General features: G+C 33.2%; 1 long non-coding RNA gene across 2 annotated transcripts; it reads right to left on the bottom strand.

Moving 5' to 3' along the window:
* Positions 1–5102: 5102 nt before the first annotated feature.
* Positions 5103–9008, bottom strand: LOC110704012. 2 transcript variants are annotated; one of them, XR_002507839.1, is made up of 5 exons: positions 8811–9008; positions 8421–8675; positions 7521–7605; positions 6334–6450; positions 5103–6224 (listed from the first exon to the last, which is right to left on the bottom strand). It is a non-coding gene; the product is annotated as an uncharacterized LOC110704012 (long non-coding RNA). The 2 variants fall into 2 exon arrangements; XR_002507840.1 differs by lacking the exon at positions 6334–6450 and having other exon boundaries at positions 8811–9003.
* Between the last annotated feature and the right edge of the window lie 210 nt (positions 9009–9218).

Genomic DNA, 9218 nt, shown 5'->3' with positions numbered 1-9218 from the left:
TATTTGTCACTTTTTTCTTTCCACCAACCCAAAATATCAAACATTTCCCCTTCAACCCTTCTCTCCCGAGCTTCTTCAAGATAATAATCCAATTCACTTTTTTCAACAATAAAATCACTTTCTTCCTCATCAAAATCATCATAAAACTTTTTCATTTGCTCACTATTTGAAGAGCTCAAGTTTTCAGAACCATTATCCACATTGGCAACATTAATATTACGATTATTCTTGGAAGAGGAAGAAGCAATAATAGCATCATAATGGTTAAATAACTTCTGAACATTGTCATACAAATTGTCACAAATAACATCGACTTTGGCAAAGTCGTTAGGATAAAGTTTTTTAAAAGAATACTTCAAAAACCTAAGCTTATATCGAGGATCTAAAACAACCGCAACTAACATCATGATATTAGTTTTACCGAGATCCCCATAATACTTATCAAACTTTTCCCTCATTTGTCTACCCATAATACGAATATCCATATTTGTAGAGTTTTCCCATTCTATCAAACAACTTAACACCTCCAAAACCTCGTGAAAATACAAGTTTGTAGTAACATATAAACTACCCGACATTTTCTTTGTAGACTCATAAAATAATTTCAAACACAAAGACAACACTTTAGCATTTACCCAATCTTCTTGTGTAGGTACTCCATCCTTGAGTTCCCTACTAAAATCAGGATCATCTTCCGCAAACCTATTAAAAGCTTTTTCAAATTTCAATGCGGTTTCAAGCATGAGAAAGGTAGAATTCCATCTAGTTGCCACATCAAGACAAACTGAACCTTTACAAGAAACTTTAACCAACATAGAAGAGTGTGCAAACAATTTAGCTCTAGAAGGTGAACTCCTCACATATCTAACAGCAGCACGAATTCGAGCAATCGAAGACTTCACACTAGATAAACCATCTTTCACAATCAAATTTAGAACATGACAAGCACATCTCATATGAAAAAATGAACCCTCCAAAACAAGTTTATCATGAAAATGTGTTTTCAAATATCCAACCGCCACATCATTTGAACTAGCATTATCAACAGTTAAAGAAAACAATCGATCCTCAATCTCCCATTTAAGAATACATGCCTCCACAACTTTTCCAATTTCCTTACCTTTATGACTATCCATTAATTGAAAATTTAAAATTCTTTTATGCAACTTCCAATCATCATCAATAAAATGAGCAGTCAAACAAAGATAATTAAAATTTTGAATGGAGGTCCAACAATCAGTTGTTAGTGACACTCTCGATTTCAAACACCCAATTAATTTCTTTAATTTTCCACTTTCACAAACAAATATATTCTTCACATCTCTTGCAACTGTAAAACGTGAAGGTATATGAAATTGAGGTACAGCAACACTACAAAAATACCTAAAACCTTCACGCTCAACAATAGAAAATGGTTGTTCATCAACAATAACCATTCTTGCCAAACCAAGTCTACAAGCAGTTTCATCAAATTTCCAATTAGAGACTATAGTAGCATCAGATTCAGGAGACTTGTAAACAGAAATGAGTTTTTGCTTTTTGTCTACATTTGGAGGGTATTTTGAACATGCACCAAGGTGTTTCTTTAATGAAGAAGTTCCATTATTAGTATTACCTGTTAGCATTTTCTCACAATATTTGCATTTGACTTGAACAATTTTTTTGGTTACTGGATCTCTAAAATCCCAAAAATGGTTCCAGTATTCAGACTTCCTCTTGTCACCAACCTTGGTTGATTTGGTTGTTGCATTCTCGTTTCCAACCTCACTTTCATCATCCATAGGGACTGACGAATTGTCGGTATTGCTCATAGTTCTGAAATAGGAACAAATTAAACTTTAATAAGACATAAACATTACACAAAGTGAGAGTGATTATATGCATTACACAAATACATACAACAGTCAGAACTGATATTGTCTCACTCACATAAACACAAAGAAAGAAAGGAGAGACAATATGCACAGATCCTAGTACATCATCTTCATGAAGAATACAAAAAGGAATTGGAACTTAATAAAGAAAAAATGGTAATTAATCTTATGAAAAGAAGGTTCCTTTAGTTGTTGAAACACTTTCTCCTCTATAAAAACCTTTTAAACAAGCAGAATTCTACATAGAAATCCAACTGTAGTTCCTGCACATGCATCACCATCTACATCTTTCTCCACAACTACAAATTTCAGAAAAGACCAGCTCAATAAAACAAGAAATAGCTTAAACCCATAAACTAAATCAATTCATGAAACTTGACACCAACACAACAGCAATGCAAAGAAGCAGAACAACATCAATACATTAAACCTTGAGACTAAACAGATCAAGACACTTGACACAATGACAACATCACAACATATCAAAGTAAAACCTAGAAACTGAAAGATCAGTAATTCAATAGATTACGCAATAAAAATGCCTAAAAAATAGCAAAATAAACAGAATAAAAACCATTAAACTTGCGAAATCTGAGAATAAACGATTAAACCCATTAAAGTATTAAACCCCACGATTCTTCTTCGATAATATGATTTTTATAAAAAAAAAACATAAGTTAAAACGAAAGGGAAGAAGCACAATCAACACAATCGAGTTTATATTCACCCAAAATACTAGAGAATTCAAGGGAAGGAACAAATCTGAATGTTTAACTAATTTGTACTTGTAATTTGTAATTTTATCATGATTCAAACTCATCTTTAATAGTAATTTTCATAATTAACACTATTCATGATTAAAACCCTAAAAATTAGCTTTCGTTTTTCAGATCTAAACCGAATAAATACATAATCGCAAATTCGCAATTGATAATTTGATATGCAAAGTTTAAAAATTACCTTTGGAGGAATTAAGAAGTGAACGCTCGACGGTGAACGGTGGTCGACACTCGACAGTCAAGAGGAGAGCGAGAGTGTGAGAGTGGTGAGTACCACTGTAGCAGAGAAGCAGAGTAGGGTGAGAAAGTGAGAGGATAGAATAGGGTTTTTTTTTTTTTTGCTTTATATACTTAGGGTAAAATCTGGAATATTGGGCCATAATTGTTGGGTTTTTTAAAAAAACAAAAAAATTTTTTATAACTAAATCAGTACCGGTTCCGGGTACCCGGATTGTCTGGATCCGGGACCGGGTACCCGGAACTGGAATTGGTTTAAACCGGGTACCCAGTGGGTACCGGGTCCGAAATTTTAGGACCCGGTCCCGGAACCGGTTACAACCGGGTCCGACATTTTGGACCCGGTCCCGGAACCGGTGGGACCAGTTCCGGGTCCGGACCCGGCGGATCCTAACCGGTTCCGGGTCCGGTACCGGGTACCCTGGGTCTTTGCTCACCCCTAATAATGGCCTTGTTTCATTGGTTCATGTCTTTTAGATACTTGGCAATGTTTGGGCTTGGCCAGGTATAATGTTCATAAATCCTTTAAAGCTTTATGTTTCACTGTATCTTGTATTCTTGTTAATTTGACAAATTTTCATGATCAAATCAACCTTTCTTAACCCTACACTTCCTTGAATAAAAATCATCCATAAAAGTCTTCTTGCTTATGTTTGTGCATCTTTTAGGAAATGATCTTTCGATTTCATTTTTGTTCTAGCTTATGTATACAATCAGCTATATATGCAATCCTGTTTGAATGACTTAAAACCAGAGATTTTATTTTCCCCTTTTGAATTGGAAGGATTGAGGCTTTTTTTGAAGTGGCCCTTTTTATTTTTCGAAACTGTGTTTTTTAAGTGCTTTCCCTAAAAGTTAATTGACCAGGCTTTTCCTACACTTTTTTTATGTATATCTTTCATCAACACTCTCCCCTGAATTCTCTATAGGTACGTCATCGTTTGATGAAATTCATGTTCTTATAATTATTGCTAGTTTATCAATTGCTCAACTTTCCGGCCATCTGTTTGATTATTACTGTTTGTTTATCGATTTGGAATGTTAGGGATTATCTACCTTGTAAGTAGGGTTGTCCCTTTACAGATCTAATCAACTCTTGAGTCACTGTCTTGTTGCCTTTACTATTATGTTTTGGTATTCTTAATCTCTGCTTTACCTGCTTATGTATTGCAAGCTATGTTTTACTTGGTGCTTATTGTGAAAGTATCAAGGGTTCCTTCAGTATGCCAGGTGTTTTGCTGTTATGCAATTTTTTTTCTATGCTATCCAACAATTTAGCTGTTTGTATTATACAGTTTTGTAGATGATCATTGTTATTGAGCTCAACTTTGTCCGAAAAACTTACTTTCTTGTTCCAACAGTTTCTTAGGACTGATGTATTATTTGATCTATACTTATTCTCAAAAAAATCCACGTCACTTGCATTTGGCCTTTTAATCCTACATTCTAAGATATTTAACTGTTGACCTTGGATTTTTTTATTGTTTGAAGAAATATTTCCACATGTTGTGCTGTTGGATTTCATAGTAAAATTCAGTGTGTATTTCTCTCATTAAAACTTGAACCTTAAGCACTCAAGTTCTTTCTCGTTAGATTTTGGTGCTTATTTTTTTTGTTTAATTTTACTTATGTTTAGAGGAATTTCTAATCAATTGTTGTTTATTGTACTTTTTATATATGTTTAGCAGGAAATCCATGGCTAATGTGGTCGATTTGAGTCGTTGCTTCTCATAAATGGTGTCGCTCCGAGACGATATCACTGATGTGTTCTTTTTTTTTTCTTTTTTTTTTTTGTAGATTGGTATCCTTGTAATTTTAATAAATTTGTATTTAATGTATACAGTAAAATCAACACAAATTTTGTTACCATAGTAACTTGTATGAGTACATGATATACGTAGCAGTTCCTGCATAAATTTGGATAAAAAATTGCTTTTTTTTTTTTTTTTTTATTATTTTAAAAAATGACTATTAGCAGCTGGCCGATCTATTGCCAGCTGCAAAAACATACTATCAGCTGCTGGCTGAACTATATGTCAGCTACAAATAGGTACTATTAGCAGCTGGCCGAACTATATGCCAGCTGCAAATAGGTACTATTAGCAACAGGCCTAGTTTTAGGCCAATTGCGAATAATACTTTTTTATGTTAAAAAAAAGACCAATTGCAACTGGCAAATCAGTGTGCCAGTTGCAAATAATCACTAAGTTGCAAATAATATTCTCATTAGTAGCCCCCGCAATAGCAGCCCCACGCGCCAGTTGTTAAAAGCCACTTTTTGCCAGTTGCTAATAGCGTTTTTTACATTGGTGCCTTTTCTTTTTCCAACCTATCTTTAAAAGTTTCATCATTCCAATGCATGATCAAGGGCACTGACCTGTCAACAAAAAACCCTTCTACTTGAATCCTATGAAAATAACAAATCTAAAGCAGCAGAATACTTCCAAGCACATACTTTTGTGTAGAAGAACTCGCCAATTTGTCACACAAATCATCTAACATATTCTGACACCAGTTAAACTTCTTGATCTCCGTAATTACATTCTCCAAAGCTAAAACCAATTTGAAGTCAGCTGATCGATTTGATGTAGGAGCAAGAAATGTAACCATTACATACATAACAAAGCATTTTCCAAACTCATTGTTTCCTGTTAGCATCCCCTCATCAGTTGTCATCTTACTAAACAAAAGAGGAACTGATATATCTAGAGATTTTTTCCCATATCATAATTTTCTCCAATGTCTTCAATTCAGTATTCTTCCTTTTAAGTGAAATAGGAACAGTTGTTGCTCCTATTGGTATCATTAACACATCACGAACATCGGCTACTGTTAGTTGTAAACTCCTTCCAAAAGTTAAGTTAAACTTACAATTTTCAGAATCAAAAGAACTATAAAGCCGAAGAACCATGACCGTTGGAAATGTATTTAACTTAATCAATGTTAAATCCCCAAAACCAATAGCTCTTCCATTCACCCACAACATACAATACAAACACTCTAAATAATTCCACACATCTTGAATTCATCCACAACAATACAATACAACAAAATTAACCATACGTTCCAAAAATCAATTAAAACTTGAATAAAGAAATCATTGATTTATAATTTAGAAATGTAACAACAATAACCGATAGGCTAAATAAAAGTAGATATATAAATGTGTTATATTGTTTTATTTAATTGAACTAAATGTAATTAATTATAACATCGATTAATAAGATAACTAGTCTTTTCAACAAAAAATTAAGTCTAAAAAACTGAGAGCCCATTGTTCTCGAATCTCATCCAATTCTACATTTTTGTAGGCTGCAAGTTTTGCCAAATACTCCTGCAAATATAAAATAAAGAATACGTGTCCATTATACATTATAAAATTAAAACATCAACTAAAACTCGTATAGCATTTCAGCTTGCAAAGAGGTAAATTCATCGGTAACCTTTGAATTTCAGCTCTGATTTCAGTTTTGATTTTCAGTTCTGAACTTCAGATCTAAAAGTTAAGCTCTGAATTCAGCTCTGAATTTATGCTTTGATTTGAGTTCTGATTTTCAGTTCTGAAAAAGCAAATACGAAATTCGATTTTAGTTCTGTAGATCAATTATTCTCAATTATAGTTCAGTAGATCAAATTCTAGTTTAGTCAGTGGGCTAGAAGCAAATACGAAATTCGGGTTCAGTTCAGTGGACAAAAGCAAATACGAAATTTGGGTTTAGTTTAGTAGATCAGGTATTCTCAAGTAACAAGTACAAAGAAGGTACTAGACTACTTATAAGTGTCGCCGTGTTGCCATACATCCCCCTTTCTCATAAGGCTATCCAATTCCTTCAATTTGGCATGACGATAAAAGGAGAACGCCAAATCTACCATATTAATACAAGACCAAAGGTAGTAAAGCTATTACTCCGTATTATTATTATTAAGTCCATCTATCATTCACGAGTTTAATGAACCAATCTCATTGTAGTTCTAATATTGGATACATGGTCAAAGTTATCCCCATCACCCTCTGGCCGAAACACTAACATGAATTTCAATGTAGTATAGTTTGAATGATCAGTGAGCTAAACTATCAATATCATACTTAACATCAATAACCCATGCCCAAAGGATAATACTAATTTACCATGCAAACTAATTTGCAATGTTTAGCTCTAATAACCTTAATAGATAAAGTTGAGCTGACACATAAACCAATATTATATACTTTATAATAGCAACATTTCAACGTCACTTTGATAATTTTTCAATCTATATACAAATATACATACATAAATTTTAACCAAAAAAATTAAAATAAAAAAAATTTGCTCCACTAATTCTAATAAACCAAACTTCCACTAATGCTCAATCAATTGCAGTTAACTAAAATCCAAAGTCTATACAATCCTTAGATGCAAATTCCAAAGAAACAAGCTCAAATCTATTATCAAAAATCATATAAATCAAAGAGAGGAAACAAAAAATAATCAGATTAAATCATCTAGGTTCTAATCACATAAACTGTATCAATTAAAAAACAATAATTTGACAGTAGAAAACAATTAAGAACATTACCCCAAAACCCCCTTTGGGGTATCTGAAATAAAAACAGTAAAATTTTAAATATAAAGTAAAAAAAAACAACCTGACAAATCTCTTGAAGTATAGAATCAGAAGCTGGCGTAAGGCCATAAGTATTGGACATGGCAAGCGACCGTGGCTGAAAATTCCTGCATTGCAGCATATTAGAGGAAAAATTACTTATAAATAAACAACAAAGCAATGCAAGGAAAACTGATTTGATTATTTTGCAAGGTTCACTAATAGAAAACCAAATCTAAATTATTTACTCATTTATTCCTGGCAATAAAATCCAAACGGTAGCCAAAAAAGTTGGGTGGCAAAAAAGTTCCTAATCCTTGCAAAAAATTAAACCAATTAGAAACACAATAGCCTATGCACAGGAAAACACAATAGCCTATGCACCAACACAATAAGTGTCTTCTATAAAAGAACATAATCAACTTTAAAATAATGCATAATACCTCACTCACACATGAATATCCCTTAATACTTGAAGTTGATATATATTCACCAATCACCACTATTTCCTTTTACAATATTATTCCTTGTCACATTCCTCTCACATGATAGCTACAAGCTAATTTAACCAGCCAATTAAACCAATTTCAAGGCACCATTTTCATTAAACAGAACAAATACTAAGTATTTGTACTAGTAACATTACCACCGAATACGTTTTCGATATAAACATCAGACTCCAAAAATTAATCTAGTTGTAGATAGTTAGTGGAGCAAATAATAACTAAGATAACATATTTCCATTTAAACCATACTAAAGTAACCATACTACTAACACTACAACCATCTAAGCTCATCGGCAATTCGGCATAATCTCTCAATGCAATCCCACAAATTTATAGTATATTTCACTTCTCTAAAGCATTATTAGCTCTTACTATGTTATTGTATTGTTCATCTTCCGAAACAAATAAATAACTACAAAGGATACATTGAACTATACCTTATTTAACTTCTCAATGAATCAGCTCGCTGCGGCACCCACCCTTAGATAGCCTCCCTTGCAACGGCGGCAAGCCAATTAGGCCACCTAGTAGCAACCTGCTCTCCTTCAACAGACAATGATTTCGGAATCAACCCACTCGCCAAATGATGGTGAGGAATTACAAGCTCTGGTTTCTCTCTCTTGTGCTCGAAACTCTCGCCCCCCATCTGCTACCGTGAACACCAAATTTGGAAGTAGTATGTAATGAAATCCCTAAACAACCATTAAATTAAATTAATAAATAAATAAATAAAAGCACAAACCCTAGAACTTCATCTTTTAATTTCTTGAATAATCGGTTAGAATTAATTAAAACATTAATAAATTAAGAGGAGATCGAGCGCTTACCTTGTTGATATCTTCCATAATTGAGATTTGGAAAAGCTTCAGAGCAGTTTTAGAGGAGAATTAAAAAGGGTGGTTGTGAAAAAATGGGGTAATTGATAAGTTAGGTTGTATGTCGAAGGACGGAAAGTAGGAGTAATTTCAAAAAAAAAAAAAAATCGTGAGTAGCATTAGTAACTGGCTTTATAATGTCCATTACATTAAATAAAGCCCATTACATTAAATAAAGTCAACAAAGTTTAACTTGCATACTAATAATTGGTCAGCCTATCTTTTGACCTACTATTTGTAACTGACTTTGGTTATGCCAGTTACTAATGCTAATTTATTTGTAACCTGCATTAGCTATGTTGGTTACTAATACCCTTGTAGTAACTAACATAATTTATGTCAGTTACCAATAGGGCGTTA

Source organism: Chenopodium quinoa, unplaced genomic scaffold, assembly GCF_001683475.1.
Source record: "Chenopodium quinoa cultivar QQ74 unplaced genomic scaffold, ASM168347v1, whole genome shotgun sequence".
NCBI classification, from domain to species: domain Eukaryota; kingdom Viridiplantae; phylum Streptophyta; class Magnoliopsida; order Caryophyllales; family Amaranthaceae; genus Chenopodium; species Chenopodium quinoa.
This window is presented reverse-complemented; position numbering and strand designations above follow the sequence as displayed.